Here is a 25,346-nt window from a genome sequence, read left to right on the forward strand (position 1 = left end):
AGTGACATCTAAGAAAAGAGATCCAGAAGACATACCGAAATATGAGTAAGAGTTAGTGAAAGAGAAATAATGGAAGGAAGGAAGCCCACCCAAATCTCAACAACTAAAGGGTGAGTGAGTAATTCAAGAAATTAAAGGAAATTCATATGGCAAAAATGAGGGTGCAAGATGGAAAAAGAGCAAGATGGAGCAAGCCATGTTCAAGAATTTAGATCAGCACTGTCCAAGATACATAATGTTAGTTGTGAGCTGCCTATGTAATTTTAAATCTTTTAGTAGCTGCATTTTAAAAAGTAAAAAAGAGCTGAAGTTAAATTTAACAATATATTTTAGTTAACCCAATATATCTCAAATATTATTTCAATATGTAATCAATACAAAATTATTAATATAATATTTTATATCCTTTTTCCCTACTAAATCATTGTTGGTTTTTTAAAAGATTTTATTTATTTATTCATGGGAGACACAGAGAAAGTCATAGAGACATAGGCAGAGGGAAACGTAGGCTCCCTGCAGGGAGCCCAATCCAGGACTTGATCCTGGAACTCTGGGATCAAGACCTGAGACAAAGGCAGATGCTCAACTACTGAGCTACCCAGGTGCCCCACCTACTAAATCTTTGAAATATGATGTTTACATTTATAGCTCATTTCAATTCAAATTCATCACATCTCAACTGCTCAATAGACACGTGTGGCTGGTGACTATTATAATGGATTACACAGGTGTAGACTTTATCTTTATGCAAAGCCACCATGAAGCTATAATGAGGGATGGGATATGAAATCACCCAGGCTGTTCTGTGGATAATGGGAAAAAATGGAAAGTAGGGAAACCAGAAAGGAGGATATCATAGAATCTATAGGAGACATTAGGGTAATGGCAGGGAGAATAAATAGACCTCAGTGGAGTCATTTAGGAGATAAACTTAACCATTTGGACATACACATTAGCTTATGGAGCACATCTACTCAAGAGATACTTCACAAGGCATCAAGATGTATTCACTTTTTCTTCTCTGACCTCTTCAAGGTGGAAGCCCCAGACCTGTGTGAAAAGTCACGAAAGCCAAATGGGTTTCCTAGGAGTCATGCAAGGAATGGTTTGGGTGAATAGTTTGTACGCTGTTTCGACCCTTCTCTGTTCAGAGTGAGATAGAAGAATCATCTAGAAAGCTTGAGTGTCTTGAGTGTTGTTGCTCCCCCCCACCCCCATTGCCACTGTTGCTGACACACTAAATCTAGAGACAGAGGAGGAGAGGAAGAGACAGATGGAGAAAACTGCTTTTTAAGGGTGATTATAGTCAGAAAAGGGCTTGAAAAGACATTCTTGGGCCCCATATTTCTTTTGCCACCAGTAACTTCCAAATCAAATGAGCTCAAGCTGCAGATCAAAATGAGATTTTTCTTATTGACTTCCCTGAAAGCTTAGCAGGCTCTGCAAATCGAGTCATGTGTATCCTGCATCATCATCAACCATTGCCGATTGCAGGGATGTCGGAACTGGGCTGATGTTGGCAAATATGTCACTGATGCATGAGGCCAGGGAAAATCCAGCTCTTATTGGCCTGGCAGTGCTGACCTGGTTTGTCCATAAATGAAGAGCAAATGCAATTTGCAAAACACATAGAACTGATAAGGGGTTACAACAAGGTGGGGCTGAAGTCACATTTCTAAGAACAGGCATGCTTGAAAAGAAGACAAAGGATTTCAAGCTCAAAATTGGACAGGCAGTGTTTCTTAAAGTCTGTTCTGTATACCACCTTTCTTATAATCACCCGAGGAGTTTGTTAAAAATACACATACCTGGGTCTAACTCCAGGCCTGCTGAAAGAGAGTGTCTGGGGGCTGGGCCTGGGGCACTCCATGTTTAACAAGCTCCTGGAACATTCTTATTCTTGTTAAAGATTAAGAATTCCTTGAGGAAAGAAAATAGGACAAGAGTATTTCTATTTGTTTTTTGGAAAAAGCACTGAACTTAGAATCAGTCTACCTGGTCCCTCAACCAGACTCTGCTGCCAACTGGCTGGATGACATCATGGTAAGGGGAAAGAACACAGGATGTGAAATCAGAAGGGACACAAGCCTACCTCCTTTGCAAGAACTGTGTTATGATGGTTAATAGCTGAGCTAAGCCTCGCTGTCACCACTGGAAAATATAGACATGGGCTCAGGTGACCCTGAAAAATCAAGCTATGACATTCTAGCTCTGACATTCTATTTCTTTAAATCATCTAACCTCAATTTCTTCGTCTGTAAAATGGGCTCCATTAGGCTATGCTATTTTGGGAATCCAGTGAAACTCTGTTTATATGTACATATTTTTTAAATTTCAAAAAGTTGACACAAATATGAACTGGTAGTATGAACCCTTAATAGAATTATCTCTACTGAGAATTTTATTTGTCTTTAGATTATTTCTATACTGAAAACGTCCCCTTAAAAGCACAGTATTTTATTATTTTAACAAAGCATGAAACAAAGTACAAAAGGATAATTTTGCTTATTTTTAAAAAGATTTTATTTATTTATTTATTTATTCATGAGAGACACAAGGAGAGAGAGAGGCAGAGACACAGGCAGAGGGAGAAGCAGGCCCCATGCAGGGAGCCAGATGCAGGACCTGATCCCAGGATCCCAGGATCACGCCCTGAGCCAATGGCAGGCGCTAAACCACTAAGCCACCCAGGGATCCCCTAATTTTGCTTATTTATTATGAATTACACTAATATGAAATGGGCCAAATTAACCTCTGCTGATTGTCTCTTTAACACTACCACTAGCCTTGCAGAGGACAAAGGGACTCACCCCAAGATAGTTGAGGTTTTCTATGTATACAAAAAACACCCTCATTAATGGCTGTTCCTTAACTTGGCATTCAAGTTTACAAATAATTTGGCCACTATCTCTTTATATGTAGCCAACACTAGCAAAATTTGATTATTTGATGAAATGTCTTGTGCTTTTCTACTTTACAACTTTGCATTTATTTCATTCCATATCCCTGGATTAAAATGTCTCACTTCTCACCAAACATCCTCCTGTCAGACTCCTACCTATAAAAATATCATGGATTTATGCAAATATTTAACTTGAGATGTTGAGTTTGAGGCTGCATATAAAAGTAAAACAAGGGCAGCCCCGGTGGTGCAGCGGTTTGGTGCCTCCTGCAGCCTGGGGTGTGATCCTGGAGACCCGGGATCGAGTCCCACATCGGGCTTCCTGCATGGTGTCTGCTTCTGTCTCTGCCTGTGTCTCTGCCTTTCTCTCTCTCTGAGTAGATAAATAAATCTTTAAAAAAAAAAAACCATAAAAGTAGAACAAATACACAAAAACACAGTTGATGACCAAAATATCCAATGGTGAGGGATTGATTAAATAATAGAGTTATACTATAGGATACTATACACCAGTCATATACTGTTGTAAAAAATATTTAATTGCATTGAAGGATGGTCATGATATACGGTTAAGTGAAAGTACTATTTAAAAAACCATCAGTAGGTACAATATAGAACATATAAAGAGGACACACTGTGTTGGTCAGTCTCTAATTTTTTATCATATTATAGGAAATTTATTGTATAGCACATAAAGAAGAAAGGAAGAGCAAGAAAAATCTCAGCATTGACACAGCCAGACTTCATAGGGAACTGAACCCCCTACTGACTGTTTCAAAACTGTGATAATGTTCTGAAAGAGGTAGTCAGATAGTCCAGGGATTGATATAATGAATGCAGCTTCTCTCAGCCTCTGCTGATCTCTCAGTGTCTTTCTACTGTCATTTGTGTGTCTCAAATTCAAAACATGAATGGGAGGGTCTGACTCACTCACTTAGTCATCACCCAATATGGAGCCCATGCACTGGGAAGAGCTATCAGGTGAGGCCATTTCATGGCTAGTGGTCTGCTCAGCCAATAGACAGGTGCCTGTAGCCTTGATCCAATTATTCATGTGCAGGGTGGCATGATCACATAACACAAACCTGGAATGTACATGCCAGGTGCTGCTATGGCTGCGGTTCTCAGAAGCTTCTGAAAGCATGGAAGGCACTCAAAGACTCATGTCTCCCCTCCAGTACATCCATCAAATAATACTGGTTGCCTGAATAGTGAGGGAGAAATGAATCTGTTAGGATTAGATCTGGCTCCCTGTGACAGAAAACCAAAAATTACAATAATTTAAACATGTAGGGGTGCATTCATTCAAGTGGAAGAAATCAGGATTGGTATAATTCTCAAAGTCATTAGGAATTCAGGAGCATTCCAACTTTTCTACTCCTTATCTTAGCACATAGTACAGAAGTCATTATTTTTAGTTACTAATAGCCTTTTCTTCTATCATTTCAAGCACATGGTAGGATTGCACTTCCCTCCTCCTTTGAATTTTGGAGAGACACATAACTTGCTTTACAAATGAACTGTGAGGAGAAGTGGCATGTATTCCTTGCATGCAGAAGCTTTAAGGGCTAGTGCACAATTCTTTACATATGCCCTTCCACATACTGTTGTGATTTTTTAAAAGCACAAGTCAAGAGGAGGCTTCCTCCACCAGCCAGTGACAGCCCACTGTCAGCCCTTCAGTCTTTGCTGAAGTCTATTAGACATTTATGTGTGGAAGAAGTATAAAGCCACTGAGATTTGGGGATTGTTCTTATTGTAGCATAAACGAGTCTATTCTGACTAATATATATGGAAGTCCTCAAAGTGAATTCCTGGTCTACCTTGACTGCTGGAGATTTAACCATCACTTTTATATTCCAGGTGTCAAGAAAGAAAAATGGGTCAGGGCAAGAAGGCCTAATCTCCCAGTGAAGTCATTTCTCTTAAGGATCCTTCCTGGAGGTTCCACACCTTTTCACTTATATCTCATTGGCCAGAATTTAATTTCATGGATAATATGTCTGTCACAATTATTTCTGGGTAGTATAGTCTTTTTGGGGGGATACATTGCCACCTTGAATGTAATCAAGGCTATGTAATTAGAAGGAGAGAAAAGATATTGGGGTAATTGCATCTAACACAAAACATGACTCACTTTCTTCTTCTTTTATGATTTTATTTACTTATTTGAGAGAGAGAGATAAGGAGAAAGAGACAGAGCAAGGGGAAGGAGTAGAGAGTAAGGGACAGGGAAGGGGAAAGAATCTCTGGTAGACTCTGCACTGAGCACAGAGCCCAACGTGGGGCTCGATCTCACAATCCTGAGATCATGACCTGAGTCAAAACTAAGAGTCAGATGCTCAACAAAATGAGCCACACAGGCATATATATCTCACTTTCCTCTTTTATTTACATTTCCCTATTTTTTTTCTATAAGACCTGTGGTAATTTCGTATGAGAAAAAAAAAATATTGGCAACCTCTCATTTATCCATTAGTACAGCTCAAAAACCACCTGCTTCATGAAGGCATCCTTTATCAACCCAGTAGAAGCCCAGTCTCCCTCCCATGAGTTCTCCCTAAATCTAAATCTTGCTTGTGCTATCCCTCTTTTTTTCACATTTGCCTTCGTCTTCTTTTCTTTTAAGATTGTATTTTAATTGTTAGAGAGAGAGAGAGAGAGAGAGAGAGAGAGAGAGAACCAGTGAGCACAAGCAGGTGGAGTGGCAGGCAGAGGGAGAGGAAGAAGCAGACTTTCCACTGAGCAGGGAGCCTGATGTAAGGCTCCATCCCAGGACCCTGGGATCATGACGTGAGCCAAAGGCAAATGCCCACTTGACTGAGCTACCCAGGCATCTCTCACATTTGCCTTTGTATCATAGCTACCATCATGAGTGCATGCCAAATTCCCTACCTGATCATAGTTTCCTTGAGGGCGGGGTCCAGTTCTTATTCTCTTCCATCTTCCAAGATGTTTCATGGATGGTAGGTGTTCTATATTGGAAAACGTGGAAAAAAAGAAGGAAAGAAGGCTTGTCAAATACTATTTATTTTCTTTTAAATCCCAAATTGGAACAGAAATGAGCTAATCCTTTCTCCAGAGTAGCCTCATTAAGGAAGTACCTCAGTGCAAATCACCAAGTTCAAGTCAAAAAGAATTTAGACAGGAAGTGAACTCCACAGACATGCAAGAAGGAAAATGAACTGGTTGAATTTAGGTATGATCAAACTTAGGAAGCACATGGGTAGGTTGTGTTGACAGCTAAATGTCATACAGTATAGTACATGAATGTCCTCTAGAGGATCCTGTAGTTTCCCTCCACACTGCCCATGCCTCCTGGTCACTTTGCATGTGAAACCTTTTTATAATTAAGTGCATGGTATTTGTCAGTGACTAAAGACTCTGATATTTTACCTAAGTAAATGTTCATACAAAACTCTAATATACAACAAAGAGTACTGTGGGAAGAAGCTGATGTACTGGCATTATCATCTGGGCAAAAATGTTTTAAGGGATGCTCACAGATTAGAAGAAAAAATATTGTTAAAATGTCTATACTACCCAAAGCAATCCTCATATTTAATACAATTCCTATCAACATACCACTAGGAGGAATGCCTGGGTGGTTCAGTGGTTGAGCATCTACCTTCAGCTCAGGGCGTGATTCCAAAGTTACAGAATCAAGCCCTGCTTCAGACTCTCCACAGGGAGCCTGCTTCTCCCTCTGCCTTTGTCTCTGCCTCTCTCTTTCTGTATCTCTCAGGAATAAATAAATTAAAAAAGAATTCCACCAGCATTTTTCGCAAAGCTAGAACAAACAATCCTAAAATTCGTATGGAACCACAAAAGACCTCAAATAGCCAAAGCCATATTAAAAAAGAAAAGCAAAGCTGAAGGCACAATTCCAGACTTCAAGCTATTCCACAAAACTGTAGTCATCAAGACAGTATGGTTCTGGCACAAAAAAAGACACATAAATCAGTGGAACAGAACAGAGAACCCAGAAATAGACCCACAACTATATGGTCAACTAATCTTCGACAAAGCAGGAAAGAATATCCAATGGAAAAAAGACAGTCTCTTCAACAAATGGTGTTGGGAAAATCGAACAGTAACATAAAAAGAATGAAACTGGACCACTTTCTCATACCATGCACAAAATAAATTAAAATGGATGAAAGACATAAATGTGAGACAGGAAACCATCAAAATCCTAGAGGAGAACTTAGGCAGCAACCTCTTTGACCTCAGCTGTAGCAATTTCTTACTAGACATGTCTCCAGAGGCAAGGAAAACAAAAGCAAATATTAATTATTGGAACTTCATCAAGATAAAAGGCTTTGACACAGTGAAGGAAACAAGCAACAAAACTAAAAGGTAACTTTTGGAATAGGAGAAGATATTTGTGAATGACATATTTGATAAAGAGTTTCCAAAATCTCTAAAGAACTAATCAAACTCAACAGCCCCAAAATAAATAACTCAGTTAAGAAATGAGCAAAAGAATGAAAGGACATTTTTCCAATGAAGACATACAGATAGACAACAGACACATGAAAAGATGCTCAACATCACTCATCATTAGGGAAATACAAATCAAAACCATAAGACACCACCTCACACCTGTCAGAATGGCTAAAATTAACAACACAGGGAACTAGAATTGTTGGCCAGGATGTGGATAAAAGGGAACCCTCTTACATTGTTGGAATGCAAACTGGTACAGCCACTCTGGAAAACAGATGGACATTCCTCAGAAAGTTAAAAATAGCACTACCCTATGACCCAACAATTGCACTACTAGGTACTTACCCAAAGGATACAAAAATACTGATTCGAAGGAGCACGTGTACCCTGATGTTATAGTAGCAGCATCAACAATACCCAAATTATGGAAAGCACCCAAATATCCATCAACTGATAAATAGATAAATAAGTTGGGTATATATATACAAGGGAATGTTATTTAGGCATAAAAAAAAATTCTTGCCATTTGCAATGATGTGTATGAAACTAGAGGGTATTATGTTAAGTGAAATTACTTGGTAAATATTCAAAGTTTCTCAAGATCTCCAGTGTCCAAGTCCAAAGTTCTAAGTTTGTTTTTTTTTTATCTTTTTTTTAAGATTTTTATTTATTTATTCATGAGAGACACACAGAGAGAGAGAGAGAGAGAGAGAGAGGCAGAGACATAGGAAGAGGGAGAAGCAGGTTCCCTGCAGAGAACCTGAGGTGGGACTCCATCCCAGATCTCCAGGATCATGCCCTGGGAGGAAGGTGGCGCTAAACTGCTAAGCCACCCCGGCTGCCCTCTAAGTTCAGTTCTGAGGTTTCAATGAACAAGTCCAGGTCTCTGGACCCTGGTCTTCTTTATCATTTTTTTTCTCCAAATTTTTATTTAAATTCCAAATAGTTAACATACAGTATAATATTAGTTGGGAAATCAGAAACTTCTTTCCTGAGGACATGATACCTGAGTTGAGGCATGAACAATAAGGAGACCAAGAATTCTGTAGTGAGCAGTGAGCATAAGCAAAAGCATAAATGCAAGAAGCAGCAGGGTGTACAGGAGAACAAGGGGGTGGCTAGAGAACACAGGGAGGAAAACAGAGGAGCTAGAGATAAGCCTGGAAAGGCAAGTCAGGGAGATTATGGGAAGGGCCTAGAGACCATGCTGAGTCTGCCTGTGATGTGGAATCAGCAAGTGCTTAAGCAGAGATGTACAATTGTTTGGCCTTTGCCATCTCATGACTGGCACTAGTTAGTTGCTTAGGCCAAAAATCTGAGTCAACCTTATACTTTTCATTATTCATCATTGCTTGTATATCACATCCATTAAACAATCCTATAGATTCTACCTCTAATATCTGGCCACTTGTCTTCCCCATGCCTGCCTCCACCCTCCTCATAGCTCCCACCACCTGTCACCTGAGATGGTCTCCTAACAGCTCCCTGCTTCCAGTCTTACATATCATCTCTTCTCCCCACTGCAGAGCCATCTTTCCTAAACAAGAATCAAAATCTATCTCTTCTCTACTTCCAACTTTTTGAAACAATCCAAGCTCCTCATCATGCCCTACAATAATCTATGTGATCTGGCCTCTGCATACCCTTTGAGCTTATTTCCTTGTACTTTCTCCCGTGCCCACCTCAGCCTATCCATGCTAGAGGCCTTGCTGCTCTCTCAACAAGGAAAGCTTATGACTATCCCACCACTTTTGCCCTTGAGCTTTTCTCTCAGATTTTCCCATGATGCTCTCTCTTTCATTCAGATTTTCCTCAGATGACTCCCCCTCATAGAGTCTTTATCTAAAAGACCACTTTTCCCATTCCTCCTCCCCACAACTAATCTCTGTCTTCTTGTCTTGTGTCACTCTTTTTTAAAATACTTATCAAAATCTTGTTTCTGTGTTACTCTTATTCTCTATCTCTTCTTCTAGAATCTTACATTTATTTGTTACTCCCTCATTCTCTATCTACCTTTCTAGAATACTCTATTCAAAAGAGAGCAACAAATATGTCTGTCTAGTTCACTCTATCCCTATATCCTAGAACCACAATCTGAGCTCATAAGAGGAGTTAAAAAAATATTTGTGAAGCTAGAGGATACAGAAAATGAGCATGTTTGAGGCAAGATTATTTTGTAGACTGGTTGAGGTATCTAAGAATTGGTTTCCATAGCTGGATTCAATCTTTCCTTAATCTTCTGCACCCATGTTTCTCCCTCATCCCCATGTTTCCTCCCAGATCCTGAGACCACTTTCTAAGGTCTTTAAAAAGAAGAGCTTTACCTGTATGAATCCCACCTACAAAATAGGAGTATTGAGACTCCCTTAAAAATTAGTTGAAAAGATCAAATAAGAGAATGTAAGTGAAAACTACTACCTAGAACTTGATGACAAATTTAGACTCCAGGGAATAGATTATTACAAGAAGCTTGAATTCAATGCATACACAAATACTATTATATAATATTCTGATATGTAATATTTATTTAATTTCATGTTTAAAATTTTTCTGCTAGACTATAGAGACCAATTTCTATTCTTTCTTGTACTTCCCTAGACCCCCCACCCCAATGCCTAACACAGTATCTGCTGTCCATTGATTTCACAGAAAACAAACAGCTTTTGCTCCAGAATTAGGCACATCTGGAATTCTCTGCTTGCTAGAACAATGAACTACCAGGATACACTGATTCCCTAACTGAATGACCTCTAAGATCTGATTACTCCTCCCTATCTTGCTGGTCTTCTTTTCCCAGGCATCCCTTCTTGTGACTATAATAATTTTTTAAATCTTTCATCTTGTCTACTACTTTCTAGAATATATGATTGTAGGGGTATGCATGTCTAGCTATCCATACCCATGTTGACGCTTTCCTAGGCTGAAGTCAAATTCATGTACACTCTTATTTTCCAATGTACACACGTACATGAACCCTTTTTAAAAAGTTAGAACAAAATATCTGCATACAACGTGTGAATTGTTGATTTTTTAACTTCATAGAGCACATAAATTATTTTTTATCATGACTTATATACAGAAGACAATTTTTTCATAGTATGCTACCCCTGAATTTACTTAATAGGCCTTCTACCAATGTATTTTGGTTATTTCTAGATTCACTATTCAAAGATCAGGAGACTACATGTGTGTGGACATGACTGTTGAGTGACTTTGTACACAAAGACTGGCAAATGTATGCTACAAATTTTTATTTATGTTATCCAAAGTTGCACCAGTTTATATTCCAAGCAATTGCATATGCATATCTGTTTCCCTGGTGTTATCAAGTTTTTTATCTTCATGAATCTGTCAAGTGAAAAATGAAATCTAATTTTTGAAAATTTGTACTTCTTTAATTGTAAGGCTAAGCATTTTCTTAAATGCTAAAGACATTTATGTTTCTCTTTCTTTGAACCTATTGTTAATATTTTTGGTTCATTTTTCTTTTGATTGATGATTTTGTTTCTTTATTTGCAAACACTGAAGAATTAAGGAGATATAGTATAGTATTTTTTTCCATGTTGAATTTTAAACACTTTATGTGGTCAAATTTGTCAGTCTTTGTGTGTGTGTGTGTGTGTGTATGGTTTTGTGGATTTATTTCTTCTTTAGAAGTATCGTTTGCACTTCAAGATTACAAAAGCATTCCACTACATTTTCTTTTAGTTATTTGTATGTTTTATTTCTTTCCTTTTTATAATTAATCCATTAGTCCATATGGAACTGTGTTAGTTTTCCATTGCTGGATAACAAATTACCACAAACTTAGCAGCTTAAAACAACACACATTTATTATCTTACAGCTTCTGTGGATCAGGAGTTGGGCATTATTTAACTGGATTATTTGTTTAGAGTTTATAGCCTCTGATGAAGGTTTTGGCCAGAAACCAAAACCTGTGTTCTGTGTTCTCATCAGAAGCTCAACTGGGGAAAGATTCACTTGCAAGCCCCCTCAGACTATTGTCCAAATTCATTTCCTGATGCTATAGGATTCATGGCATCCTCTCTCATCAAAGTAAAAAAGAGAGAGACTCTAGCAAGAGGAGCATTACATCATTATGTAATTACACATTCGTGATCACATACAATCCATCTTTATCACATTCCAATGGTTAGAAGAAAGCCACTGATCCTTCCAAAGGGATTACCCAAAGGTATGAGTACCAAGAGACAAGGATCTTAAGGACCATTCCAATCTCTGTGCTCCACAAATTTATTTTGGTGAAAGGAGTGAGATAGGGATATACATTTCTTTACATGGTTACCCAAGGTCTTAATATCACTTATTAAATTATCTAACTTTCCCTTAACTAATTAGAAGTTTTACTTATTTCTGTTTTCCTCAACAGATAAAGTTTATATATCTCAAACTAGGTCATTTCTCCTTTTCTCATCTTATGTGCAGCATCTGCCATATAGGAAATACAGTTTGTCAATTCCACAATTAGTTTATTGAGCATAAAAAGAGCACATTTCAGGTTCTCTCCCCAAAGGCAGTCATCATTGTCAGTTTCTATGATGTTCTTTCATGTGTATGTAAAACTATATCTTTATTCATATTTATTTCCATATCCATGTCTATCTAGCTATATATAAAGATTAAAATAATAAAATGAAGAAAGTCCATTCATCATCCTCACAAGAGGTGCTTATTTGCAACAGAGCCCAGACAACCTCAAGCAAATCCAAGTATATGCTAGGAAACACTAAATCAGTTAGTAAAGCCAATAGCTGACACTAATCATGCTCATAAATGAGCCAAACTCAGGATCATGACAAGGAAGTGGGCATGACTGGGACATTTCTGAGGATATAAGCATATCCCAAAGAAGACTACATAGATAACAAAGAAGGAGAGAATGGTAGGAAAACCCAGCTGCTAGCAAGTTCCATGCACTTGAATTGCCATTGTATCCACTTGGTGCTTTGTGGATAAGATCCTATTGAGTTTGATAATAAAAATTAATAATTTCTGTGACTATGTTCTGTTTCATACTAAAATCTGTGACCATCCATTGAAGCCAACATAATTGTCCATCAGAAGCATGTGGTGGAAAGATGATGAAGCACCTACTAGCTACGGCATTTCCTAAAAATTGTCCACCCTCTTTACTATTATGACAACTCATTCCTACCCTACTACTACCTTTTTGGAAGAGGCAATTTCCTATGAATTAGAATTTGTTGTTGTTGTTGTTGTTGTTTTTGGGTTTTCTTAGATTTTATTATTTATTTATTTATTTATTTATTTATTTATTTATTTTTATTCATGAGAGAGAGAGAGAGGCAGAGACACAGGCAGAGGGAGAAATAGGCTTCAAGCAGGGACCCCAAGTTGGACTCGATCCCAGGTCTCCAGGATCATGCCCTGGACGGAAGACCCCACCAAACCACTGAGCCAGCGGGGCTGCCCAAGGTTTTATTTATTTACCCATGAGAAACAGAGAAAGAGAGAGAGGCAGAGACACAGGTGGAGGGAGAAGCAGGCTCCATGAAGGGAGCCAGACATGGGACTCGATCCAGGGTCTCCAGGATCATGCCCTGGCCCGAAGGTGGCACTAAACTTCTGAGCCACCCAAGCTGCCCAGTTGTTTTTTTAGAATTGCATTTATTTTGAATGGAAAATATATACATGTGGTAAAAAATTCAAATGTTACCAAATACACATGAAAGAAAAAGTACATTTCCCCCATTTCTGTCCTTAGTTCTCCAGGCTCCAGCTTCTTCCAAGAGAGAGTTGCCAATGTTAATTTTTCATTTCACATTCTTCCAGAGATTGTATCTTACATATCATTATATATTTTATTTAAATAGGGCATAATTTATATATCATATGTATTTATATGGTATGTATAGTATGTATATATCATGCTTTAAAAAATAAAACAGCAGCATGCTTTACACAATTTTCTGCACTCTTTTTTTTTACTTAATGATGTATTTTAGCATGTGTTTCATGTTAGTACTGTAGATAGAGTTCCCTCATTTTTAATAGCTACATAGTATTGTTTGGCTGTAATATAATTTATGTAGCCATCTCTTATTAGTAAATATCTAGTCTCCCATCTTTTGTTTTTAGAATAATTCTTTAATAAATAACTTCATACTTTATAATACCATTTTAATTCACAGTCCTTTTGAAGATCAGTAAGAGATTATTTATAACATAATTTACATTGTTTCTACCGTTGATCTCCATCTATCAAAAAGTTGTACTATAGTAGTTGTCAAACAGAGGTCTCTATTGATAGCCACTGGCTAAAAGTAACATAAAGACATGTCGTGTTTTTGTCCAGATGATAATTTTTCATAATGGAATGAATTTTCAGCACTAAAATTGTCAGAACTGGGATGTGATTTTGAGAAAAAACACCAAAATTGAGATTTAGGGTGCTTTTAAATAACTAAATATTTACGAAGCTGCCCTCACATTCTTGACCAACAATAGCTGGTCAGAGCTAAATAAAAGCTATTCAATTCAGTTGTGGCATGGACTTCTTCAGTCTACCATATAACCAAGATCAGAACCAAGATTGCTCCACATCTCTGAGGTTGCGCTAATTGTCATTTATCATCATACATTCTTTATTTTCCCTTCCAGAACAGAGTTAAGAAAAAAGTGAAACACTTTTTTATTCAAATGTCTTCTCATAGTTGTAAAAAAATAGACCCATAGTCACCCCTATTCCCTATTGCCTCACACCCAGATGCTCCCTCACTCATTTACATAACTACCATGGCCTCTCCAAAATATCTGAGTTTGCAATCCCGTGTTTAAAATAAACAGACTTTCCCCAGGGTCAAACATATTTTCAGAAACAGTCCAATAAAGATCTATTATCTATCTCTTCTTTTTATTTAAACCCTCCTTCCATTTGTCAACTTTTTGGACAGGTTTGACCTAGAAAGGATTATTTATTTTTTAATACCATTTCTTTAAAAAAAAAAAAAAAAAAACTCAGACTGTCCAATGGACTTTGCAGCTACAGTGGCCAATCCATTAATTCTGGAGGAAGAAGAGCAGCTGGCAAAACTAATCAGTGTTGGACATTTGCATTTTTTCCCTTTTTAATGGTCTCCCCTGGTGCTGGGAGATTGGTTTTCTGTGTTGGAAGAAGAGCATAGAGAGCAGCTGCTGCCTCCCAGTCTACTGCGTAGTAAAGGAAAGAGCGTGGTGCAGAATTCATCTACCAAATATCCCAACAGGTTAACCAGTTCTGGAGCGAGGAAGTCACAGCTTGCTTTTGAAGGTTCTTTGTATTGAGTATAAAAGATTTTATGTTTAAGGGAATAAGATGTCTCTCTTCAAATTCTCTCTCTGTATATATACTCTAGGCAGTAAGATGATGCTTCTAAGGCTTGAGAATCTTCTATTGATGAGAGGCTGCCAAAAAAAAAAATTAAATACAAGTAGGAACTTGAAAAAATAAGCATAAGCATGTTCCTAAAATCAGGCAGAAATGTGACGCTCACTGTAAATTATTGAGTGCTTCCTATTGAGTGCTTCCAGGCATTATCAATGCTGTACATGCATTATCTCATTTAATTTTCTCAATACTCAAAGACATGTGCTATTGTTAACCCTGTTTTATAGTTGGAGAAACTAAAAATCAAAAAAGCATAGGGGTTTTTACAAGGGCTCTAAACTTGTAAAAGGCAGACTTGATATTCATCTAGGTCTTTCTGACTTGTACCCTTAGCTAAACCCTTATTTGCTTCCTCCACAGAACAAGCAGTCTATAAGGCGGTTGGTGGAGTATTTTCAGTGAGGACCACCGAGTATATTCCCTTTGGAATCTATAATGCTGCTCTGGATAATCACTCAAGGAAGAACATTTTCATTCTACTCTTTATGGGATTTTTTTCCTTCCCTATCTTCTTCATAAGAATCAATCTGTCATTGGCCCCTTTCTCGTCAAACAATTCACAACTGAAGTAGCTACACTATGACCTCACTTCTATTCTGAAAGATTATTTCTTTTATTGGCCACTTCTCTTCCTGGCATTCCTAAGTGCTCCTTGATGCCCTAAAAAGTTAAATCACTATTTACTAGCTCTTGTTACTGACAGCAAACCACTCACTGCAACTACTTGGTCAAGCCATACCTAACCAAGGTCAGCTGTCCCCTAACCCATGAAACTTCAAGCTTCATACCCTGTTTCTCTCTAAATAGATCTGTAGTGATACTATTTTTTTCAAATAGTTACTTACAATTTGCATGCAATAAAATACACTCTTTGTGGTATATAGTACTATGTGTTTTAATAAAGCCATATAGGTGTATACCCACTACAACAATCAAGATAAAAGCACTTCCATCCTCCCCCCACAAATTCTCTCATGCCAACCCATTGTTGTCACCCACTCCTAACTCCTAAATTCTGACACAGATCATTCTCTGTTCCTATTAATTTACCTTTTTCTATAATGTCATATAAAATGCAATCATATCATGTGTATTCCTTCAAGTCTTCTTTCACTTAGCATAATGCATTTGAAATTCATCCATGTTTTTGTGTGTCTCACTAATACATTCTTTTTTTTCTGATGAATAATATTCTGTTGTAGAGATGTTCTACAGTTTGTTAATCCATTTACCAGCTGAGGGGCATTTGGATTGTTTCCAGTTTTTGATGACTATGAATAAAACTGCTATCAACCTTTGTGTACAGTACTTTTGTGAATACGGATTTTTATTTCAGTTATGTAAATACCTAGGAATAGAATTGCTGGGTCATACAGTAAATTTAATTTTATGAGAAACTGCCAAACTATTTTCCAATGTGACTGTAACATGTGCATTTTTGCTAGCAACATATGATAGTTCCAGCTATTCCACATCCTTGTCAGCACTTGATATTGTCCAGGTTTTTTGTTTGTTTTTAGCTATTCCAACAGGAGTGTAGCAGTGTGTACAAGGCAAGAATTGTGTATCTCATCATGGTTCTAATGTAATTCTCTGATGATTAATGTTGAATATCTTTTCATATGCTGAGTTGCCATCCAAATATCATCTCTGGTGAGATGTCTCTCAAAACTTCTATACATTTTAAAAATTAGGTTGTGTGGTTTTTGGTGATATTTTCATAACATAAAGATTAACTCATTTTATATTGATCTTCCTTTAAAACTTAAATATCCCAGAAAGGTAATACATTAAGTTTCTACAGATCACTGATACCTTAGTATAGATTAGTTCCATCCATTCACTCAAAGACATAAGCACTTACTTACAGGTCTTTATACTAGATACTGTGAATACAAAAATAAGCAAACTTAGTCAGCTTTCAAGGAGAATTGTTTAACCAGATTGCTATCCATGCAGCCAAATAAAACCAGCCTTGAGGTAAAGGGAATTTTATGGCATACAGTTGAAATTAGCATGGCAATTTTAGAGCAGGGGCTCTTGCAGTAATATCCCTATATCAACAGCATTAAAATTACCTGGAAATTTGTTAGAAATCTACTGAATCAGAAAGTCTGGGGAGGGACTTAATAATAAATGTATTAAAAGCACTCTAGGTTATTTTGATGTACATTCAAATTTGAGAGCAAGGAGAATTGCTGAAGATACGTAGAGGAGGAGATGGGTGGTGAAAATTTTTCTTCATGCTCATTTTATATCCATGTACTTTTGAGTAGTTTTGTCTTCTATTATACTATAGTGTTTAGACTTGAAAATTTGGTGGGTAAAAAATCCCCCATATACTTCAGAGTTAGCATCATACTCATCAGAGAGTTACTTCATCCTGTGTGTTAATTCTGAATGTACTCAGTTGGTCACTCTTAGAATGGTGAGCTCTCTCCTCACCATCTCTGTCATTTCTAGCTCTGGTCAACAGCAGCAAGAGGAAAAAAAAAAGCAGTGCATCCTGAGTGAACAAATACATAGCAGTAGGTCCAACCCAGTTTTAACAGATCAATCATTTTGCCACAACATTTCTCTCCTGATTCCAAGAAATTTTCCCTCTCTCTTTTTGTTGTTGACATTGCTTCTCTTTTAGAAAATTTTGAGCACGAGGAAGTTCTTCAAGGAGTTACTAATTCTTGCCTTGTACACACTGCTACAGAAAGGTTTCAAGGGAATAAACTCTTTTCAGAAGAAAAAAGTAAGTCAAAGGCAGGTTATCTTTTTGAAACACATAACCTAATTCCAGTTTTACTTATTCTCTACTATATAAATTTGCTATTTTCCCAAATGATAGCTATTCACTCAACCTGTGCTGTATGAAAAACTTCCAAAATATGTCAACCAAAATCTTGTATATACGTATTCATGGAAGCATTATACAAATAGTCAAAAAGTGAAATCACCAAGTGATAGATGAATAAAACCAAGTAGTGTAACTATTTAATGAAATATTTGGCCTGGAAAATGGGTAACGTACTGACACATGCTACAATGTGGATGAATCTTAAAAACTTACTAAGCAAAAGAAGTCAGATACAAAAAGCCACAGACTGTATGATTCCGTCTATGTAAATGTCCAGAATAGGCACATTTTTAGAAGCAGAGAGCAGATTAGTGGTTGCCAGGAGTCAGAGGGAGAGGGGAACAAGGAGGTATTGGAGTTTCTTTTCATAGTAATAAAAATGAAAATGTTCTTTAGATAGTGATGATGGCTGCATGACTCTATGAATGTACTTAAAACCACAAAAGTATATACTCTAAAAGGGTGACATTTTTGGTTTTTGAATTATACCTCAATAACACTGTAATTTTTTTAACAAAAGAAAAAAGTTGAGAGATTGAGTCTCTTCTTATAGAACAATTTCTCAGGTTGGGTAAGTTCTGTGCAGTAGAGTGGGAGATCATGACGGATCTTGAATGATCGTATAGAGAGAACTAAACAACTACAGGATTAGACCTGCATTTATGATTTATTCTAGAGGTAGGAAGACTTATGTAGAAACTAGTTTACAGGTTGCAGTATGTTAGAAGACCACTAAAGACATTATGCAGCCTTTAGTGTTTTAAATTAAGACATTCTTAAAATGTCCACATTCTGTGAGAATCTTAAAAAGTAACCTCCTTTTTACCATCCTCTGACAAAGTATAAATAAAATTCTACCACAGAGTAGAATTTTTAGCCAATCTCTCTATCCTCACTTACCATCTTACTTGCTTTTGGTTTTTTAACTGAATTGATCAATAGCTTTGATATTATTAGAAATGGATACACTTTTATTTTATTTTATTTAAAGATTTCGTTTATTTATTCATGAGAGACACACAGAGAGAGAGGCAGAGACATAGGCAGAGGGAGAGGCAGGCTCCTCAGGGAGCCTGATATAGGACTCCATCCCAGGATCCCGGCATCACTCCCTGAGCTGAAGGCAGGCACTCAATCACTGAGCCACCCAGGCATCCCAGATATGGATACATTTTAAATAGAAGTTTGCTTTCTAAATTATTCCTCTGGTAAAGGGACCAAGCTGCATATATGTACTTCATAAGAGACAACACAGAGGGAAAATTTGGTGAAGAGGTCATAGGGATAAAATATTAAAGAAAAACATTAGAAGAAGATCAGCTAAAAATTTCACCCCAGATTAAAAGTAAAGCATATTTAGGGATGCCTGGGTGGCTCAGCAGTTGAGCATCTGCCTTCAGCTCAGGGTGTGATCCCAGGGTTCTGGGATCAAGTCCTGCATCGGGCTCCCTGAGGGGCCTGCCTCTCCCTCTGCTTATGTTTCTGCTTCTGCCTCTCTCTGTGTATCTTTCATGAATAAATAAATAAAATCTTTAAAATAAATAAATAAAAGTATAGCATATTTAAATTACGATTTAGAGTAAAAGCACAACCTGAAAGTTCAAAAACAGGACAATGGTTTTAAAAATTATGGTATATTCATGTGGAGATTATAAAGATATTAAAAATAAAACTTCATATTTAATAACATAAATGACTATAATCCCAAAGAAGTTCAATTATTAATATAATGTGATCCTAAGTATGTATATGTATATGCATATATATAAAATCTTCTTATATAATTTTCATATACACATCTGTATTAAACATATAGTTTTTGACATAAAATACAGATATACATATATAAACATATTTTCTATTATATATGAAATAAAGTTTTACACATTTATGTTTATAAAATATACTTAAAATAATAATTTTATATATATATCATTAAAATGTTAATAGGGATAAGATTATGGGTCATTTTTATTCTTTTTATTATAAGTCCTGAGGAGCTAGCATGATGGATATGCCAATAGCTTGGAAATTCGAGCAACAAAACTGCCCTCTGATGTAGTCACTTTGGAAAATATGTTGGATGCTTCTTAAGAAGTTAAATGTAAATTTACCATATAACCCAGCAATTCCACTCATTGGTATCTGCCCAAGAGAAATGGCAACATGTGGCCACACAAAGACCTACCATAAATGTTCACAGCAGCATTATTCATAATAGCTAAAAAATGGAAACAACTCAAATATCCATCAACAAAATATGGCATATCCATACAATAGAACATATAAAAAGGAATGCATAATGATACATGCTACAAAATGGATAGATCTCCAAAACATTATTGTAACCTCTAAAAGAAGCCAGACACAAAAGACCATAATACTATAGGATTTTATTTATTTGAAATGGGGATGGGAACAGAGATTATGTAAACAGGCATTATGGACCTTATTGAGCTGATGAATGTGTTATGACAAGCACAACCTCGTAAACTTCCTAAAATTCTCTCACCTGTACACTTAAAATGAGTAAGTTTTATGATATGTAAAGTATACATCAATAATTTTTTTAAAAAATAGAGCCCTTTGAAAGATGAGCTTTAAGTGAGCAGTTAGCAGACCTGGGCAGAGATCTACAAAACCACTTTTAGAAGATAGAATGGCTCCCAATCCAACACGACTTGACTATAACCTAACAGTGTAGTAAGAAATCTACATAAGGATGTGTCATGAAATGGAGGGTAGGAAGTAATGGGACTATTGATAAAGGGGAGAGATGGCCTTGGCTTAGTGTATCAGTGTATTAGGGTTTCCATTACTCTTATAATGAGGGATGTAGAGAGGAGAGGAAAGGGGTAGTACTGAAAAGATAGCTCAGTTAGTTAAATGAGTTCCCCTGCACTGATTCCAGGCACCTAGTCCAAGAAAACAGTTGTTGGTTAGCTTGTCCTGCAGCCTTACTACAAGGTAAGAATGAACTGAAAGGTGAGTACAACTCCTTCTAGACTGTGGCCTTGCTCTTGTAAGCTAACAATCTTAATATCCTGGGTACCATAGCAGTTACTACAAATCCAATTAATGTTAATTCATTCCTATAAAAACAGGCCTCTGAGCGTATAAAGCAGAGAGCCTGAGTTTGGAGGGTAGTGAGTTTTCCAGAATAAATGTCTCCCAGGAGAACTGGTCTGAGTGACTGGAGACCTCCTGAGTTGGTAGCCTCTATCTTGATGTATATGCCTAGCCCAAGTGCCTAGCACTTGAGACAGCCCAGCGCAAGACAGTAGAGCATATGATAAGAACATAGACTTTGGAATCAGACTGCCTTGGTTCAAAGTCTGTGCTAACTCCTTAGCAGACTTTGGAAAAGCTACTTAACTTAAATCTTTCAATTTTCTCATCTACAAAACACAGATAACAACAGTATCTTCTTAACATGATTGTTAAAATGAATAAATGCAATCATATACATAGAGCATTTAGCACAGAGCTTGTCACCTGGTAAACACTCAAACGTTATTACTCCTTAGTTGGCATACTTTTTACATTTTTCTGTTTTTAATCATTTTCTTAAATGAATATATGTCATTTCAGTTCATAATCAGAAAATGATGTTATTCAAAAACTTGAAATGAATGTAATTTCTGTTCAACCAGAAAAAAAGAAAAAAGAAAAAAAGAAGAGTAAAGAACAGAGATGGAGGAAGGAAGAAGAAAAGAAAGAAACATCCAGAAATGCTAATGAGGGACATTTTAGAAGGACATAATACTGAAATCCAGGCCTTTCTGTCTAATACAAGCCATCTGGTAACTGCATCTGACTAAGCCTTACCAAGATTTTTCTTATGAGAATTCATTTGCCACTGTTTATTCCACACTTGATCTCTGAGGGCAAATAGGTAGATTTACTCCTCACAGAGCAGGGATAAACAGTGGAAGGAGATAAGAAGGAACAACGCAGTGACAAAAGTAAGGAGTGATTAAAGGTGAGAGGCAGCAAAGACCCCTTCCCCACATTCCTCTCAATTCTCTCAGAGTTAGAATCTAAGTCTGTGGTTTTAGACAAAGCTCACACACAATTTAAACCACAGATGTAGTTCCCTTCCCTAGTCCCAAAGGCTCCCAATCAGCCCTCGGCCTTGTGTAGGGAGCTGCTAAACTCCTACCCACTACTTAATTAATTTTCTGAAAAAATGATTGGCTGACATGACAGCAATAAACATCAAATTCCATTAATTAATACTGAGACATCAGTGTCTGTGTTGTTTCTCAATTACACATTCAGATGCAGCCCCCTTTGTGCTGGTACTATTTAGTCATGAAGCCCCAGAAAAGTCCATTACAATGGAAGGGCGACCAAAGGTGTGTGGGAGATGGCATCCACATACACCAAAATAATCAATTTGGAGGAATTCATACTCCAAAGTGCACTCGCCAGAGAAAGGTTTTTGGGACCGGATGAAAGGATTTAAATGTGGTTAGGTGAGGCATTTTCATTTTGCTGATGGCCTGGAAGGGAACTATCAGCTTGATGAACACAGAGCTTCCCCTGGGTTCTAAGACACACTCTTTACACTGGCTTTCCCAGTCTTCTTCCCTGGCTCCTTTCCTCATTGTTCTCTCTCTCATTCCTTTTTTTTTTTTCCCCTAACTACAGTCATCTTCAATTTCATGTTAATTCAGAAGAGAGTCAAAGGGGAACAAAAAGCAATCTTTGCTTCTTCTACTCAAGTCAAAGCCCTAAAGGGACCATGGCTCCCATTGAGGCACATGCCTTAGGGCCTGGAGACAAAGCAAACTGTTCTCATGAACACTCAGAGGTTAGATCCTGGAGATAAAGCAATGTGATTAAATCTTGATAGATTTTTGTTTTAAGAACAGAAGAAGGAGGGGGGAGCTCTTGTTTGCCTGGTTACAAAGAGTGCCGTTGGCAATCCCTGCTTAATCAGGATCTTGATGAGCATATTTTCCCTCCCAGGACTGAGACACCAAGGAAGAGTCTATTTGAAGCAGCCTCCGGCCCATTCCCATGTGGTTGCTCCATCCCTGCCACTTCACTGGACCCTTCCCTGAGAAACAGCTGTTTCATTATTCTAGCAATCTTATGAAAATTGTTTGTGACTTCAGTTTGAAGATTATGAAAATAAAGCCTGAGCCCCACCCAGCCCCGGAGGGCAACATGCAAAGTTGATCATTGCTAAATGTCTTCCATACCTTTATAGGAAAGTATTATTCCCTTATTAATAAATTAATAATCTTTAATAATCTTTCCACTTTAAGAATAGAGAAACAAAAACCCAAAAAGTGAAGACATCTGCCCAAGATCACTCCCCAAATGGGTTACAGGTCCCTAACATATACACAGTGTTCAGAACTGGGAGATAATGGCATGGGATTGGCTAAAGGGACAGCATCCTTGCTGGATGCTTGGTATGGGCCTCAAGAGTCCAGATTTTGAGGTTGGTAATGTTAAGATAGGGAGGATTTATTATTATTATTTATCTCATGTAACCATATTTCAAAAGGTTGGAAAGAAGGTGAGTGCTCAGGACTAAAAAGTACAGAGGTGCACAGACAGAAATTAAATAGTAGAGATCACAATGGCATGATTTCAGGGGTGCCTGGGTGGCTCAATCAGCTAAAACATTCAACTCCTGTTCAGCTCAGTTCATGATCCCAGGGTTGTGAGATCAAGCCCTGCATTGGGCTCTGAGCTCAGTGGGAAGTCTGCTTAAGATTCTCTCTCTCCTTCTGCCCCTCCCCACCCCTTTAAAACAAAAGCCAAAACAAAAACAATGGTATGATTTCAGGTTCAGATGTACTCTAGATACAAAAAAGAAAAAGAAAAGAAAAGCTTTTAATCTGATATAAAAGATTGGAATTAATGCTGAGGAAGGAGTCAAAATATTTAATTCTATTCCCAGGTCCCATCATCACCTTGCACAGTAATCTTGATGGTTTCATTTAACCTGTCTGGTCCGTATTTCTTTCATTCATTTTAAGTGCTTGGTTATACCTGCTCTACTGTCAGGGTTGGCATGATTAGGAACGAAATAGCATTTGTCTAGCAGAAGGTTCCAAACAAACTTCAAATGGACCCAGATATGTGGTAGCAGCTGGATGCCTACCAGAGAATAATGGCTAACCTTAATAAGCTTTTTTAAAGATTTTATTCATTTACTTATTTGAGAAAGAGAGAGAGAGTGAGCACAAGTCAGGGGGAGGGAGAGAAAGAGAAGCAGACTCCCCACTGAGCAAGAGGCTCTATCCCAGAACCCTGGGGTCATGACCTGAGCTAAAGGCAGATACTTAACTGACTAAAGCACCCAGGCACCCCTAAAGCTAATAAGTTTTTAGTACATCTCAGGCACTAGATTACCTTGCAAACTATCCCCATTCAATTTTCAAATACTGTGTGAATTAAATACTAGCATTGCTCTAGTTTAAAAGATGATGAAGCTAAGGCTCAGAGATGTTAAGATACTTGCCTGAGGGCCACACAATTAGTAGATGGCAAAGCCAAGATTCAAAGCTAAATTTGTCTAATTTCAGAGCTTGAGCATTCACATGCTCAGCAATTAATTCTATATGGCAAAAGTACTTTAGTATAATTCAGAAAAGCTGTAGCATACCTCCATCGAACACAACATAAAAAACATGAAGTTGGAACACATTCATGCAAAAGGAATAGAATTTCTAGTCCTGAAAACCCCTATCAGAATGGGCTCAGTGGCAGATGGAAAGGCTTGTCCAACAAGGCAGGACTTGGGGTAGACACAGTCCTGAAACAGCCTTCCTGCTCCACAAATCAGTAGTGGCTCCCTCCACTTAAGTTCATTCCAAACAAATCCATTAAAAGCTTCATATTAATGAATATTTTATACAGTTATGACATAGCGAGTCCCATTCAGAAGAGGCTCTTACTAAAGGCTGACACGATGAACAACTAAAATAGCCAACTAATCATCAAGGCCAACGGAAATCTGGTCAAGGGACACAATAATTTTATACAAAGAAAAAAATAAAAGTCGTATAGTCCCTTCTTGCTGATTTAAGAAGACTTTTTGAGAAATTCTACTTACCATGTTCAAATATCGCCATCCATCAGCAAAAGACATCTATTTGGATAATTAATTTGTTTTTCTTCATAGTTTCTGAGGAAAGCCAATGTAGTATTTGTTTGTTTCTTTTAAATTAGGTCTCTTTCTGGATCCTTAGCAAACATACAAGCAAACATATATACATGCACACACACAAAAATACATGAATAAGTCTTAAACTACTTCCTTTAGAGATAGAAAGTGAAGAGAATCCTAAGTGAAAAACTCAGTGGCTTCTCATGTTACTATGCACTCCTCCAAGTCTTGCACCTCTCTCAGGAAAACACTGCTCAAAGATTTTGGAGGAAAAAGAGCAGAACCTATAACAGAGAAAGCAAACCAGTGGCCTGTGTGTACAATACAACTTGCAGATGTGTTCTCTTTGCTTTGCCAGTATTGGCTTGCCTACTGTTTTTAAGAAATCTGAATTCATTGTGAACATTTAAAAATCTGGATATTTCACAAGTGTTTCTGAGTTTCTGACTTCTCTTGAACAATTAGGAGATCTGGCATGATAGGACCTACATTCCTGTACAGTGACAGCCAGCTGGAGCTGAGTTGTAACTCATAGAGGGGCCAGTCACTCCAGTTCCCAGAATCCTTCATGTTTCCGTGTCAGAAAGACAAGTATTTTGCCATTTG

General features: G+C 37.5%; 1 long non-coding RNA gene across 1 annotated transcript; it reads right to left on the minus strand.

The window, feature by feature from the left end:
- Positions 1-3,420: 3,420 nt before the first annotated feature.
- On the minus strand, positions 3,421-24,985 carry LOC112651631 (uncharacterized). The gene is made up of 3 exons (XR_003130937.3): positions 24,687-24,985; positions 5,798-5,877; positions 3,421-4,106 (listed from the first exon to the last, which is right to left on the minus strand). It is a non-coding gene; the product is annotated as an uncharacterized LOC112651631 (long non-coding RNA).
- Between the last annotated feature and the right edge of the window lie 361 nt (positions 24,986-25,346).

Source organism: Canis lupus, chromosome 4, assembly GCF_003254725.2.
Source record: "Canis lupus dingo isolate Sandy chromosome 4, ASM325472v2, whole genome shotgun sequence".
NCBI classification, from domain to species: domain Eukaryota; kingdom Metazoa; phylum Chordata; class Mammalia; order Carnivora; family Canidae; genus Canis; species Canis lupus.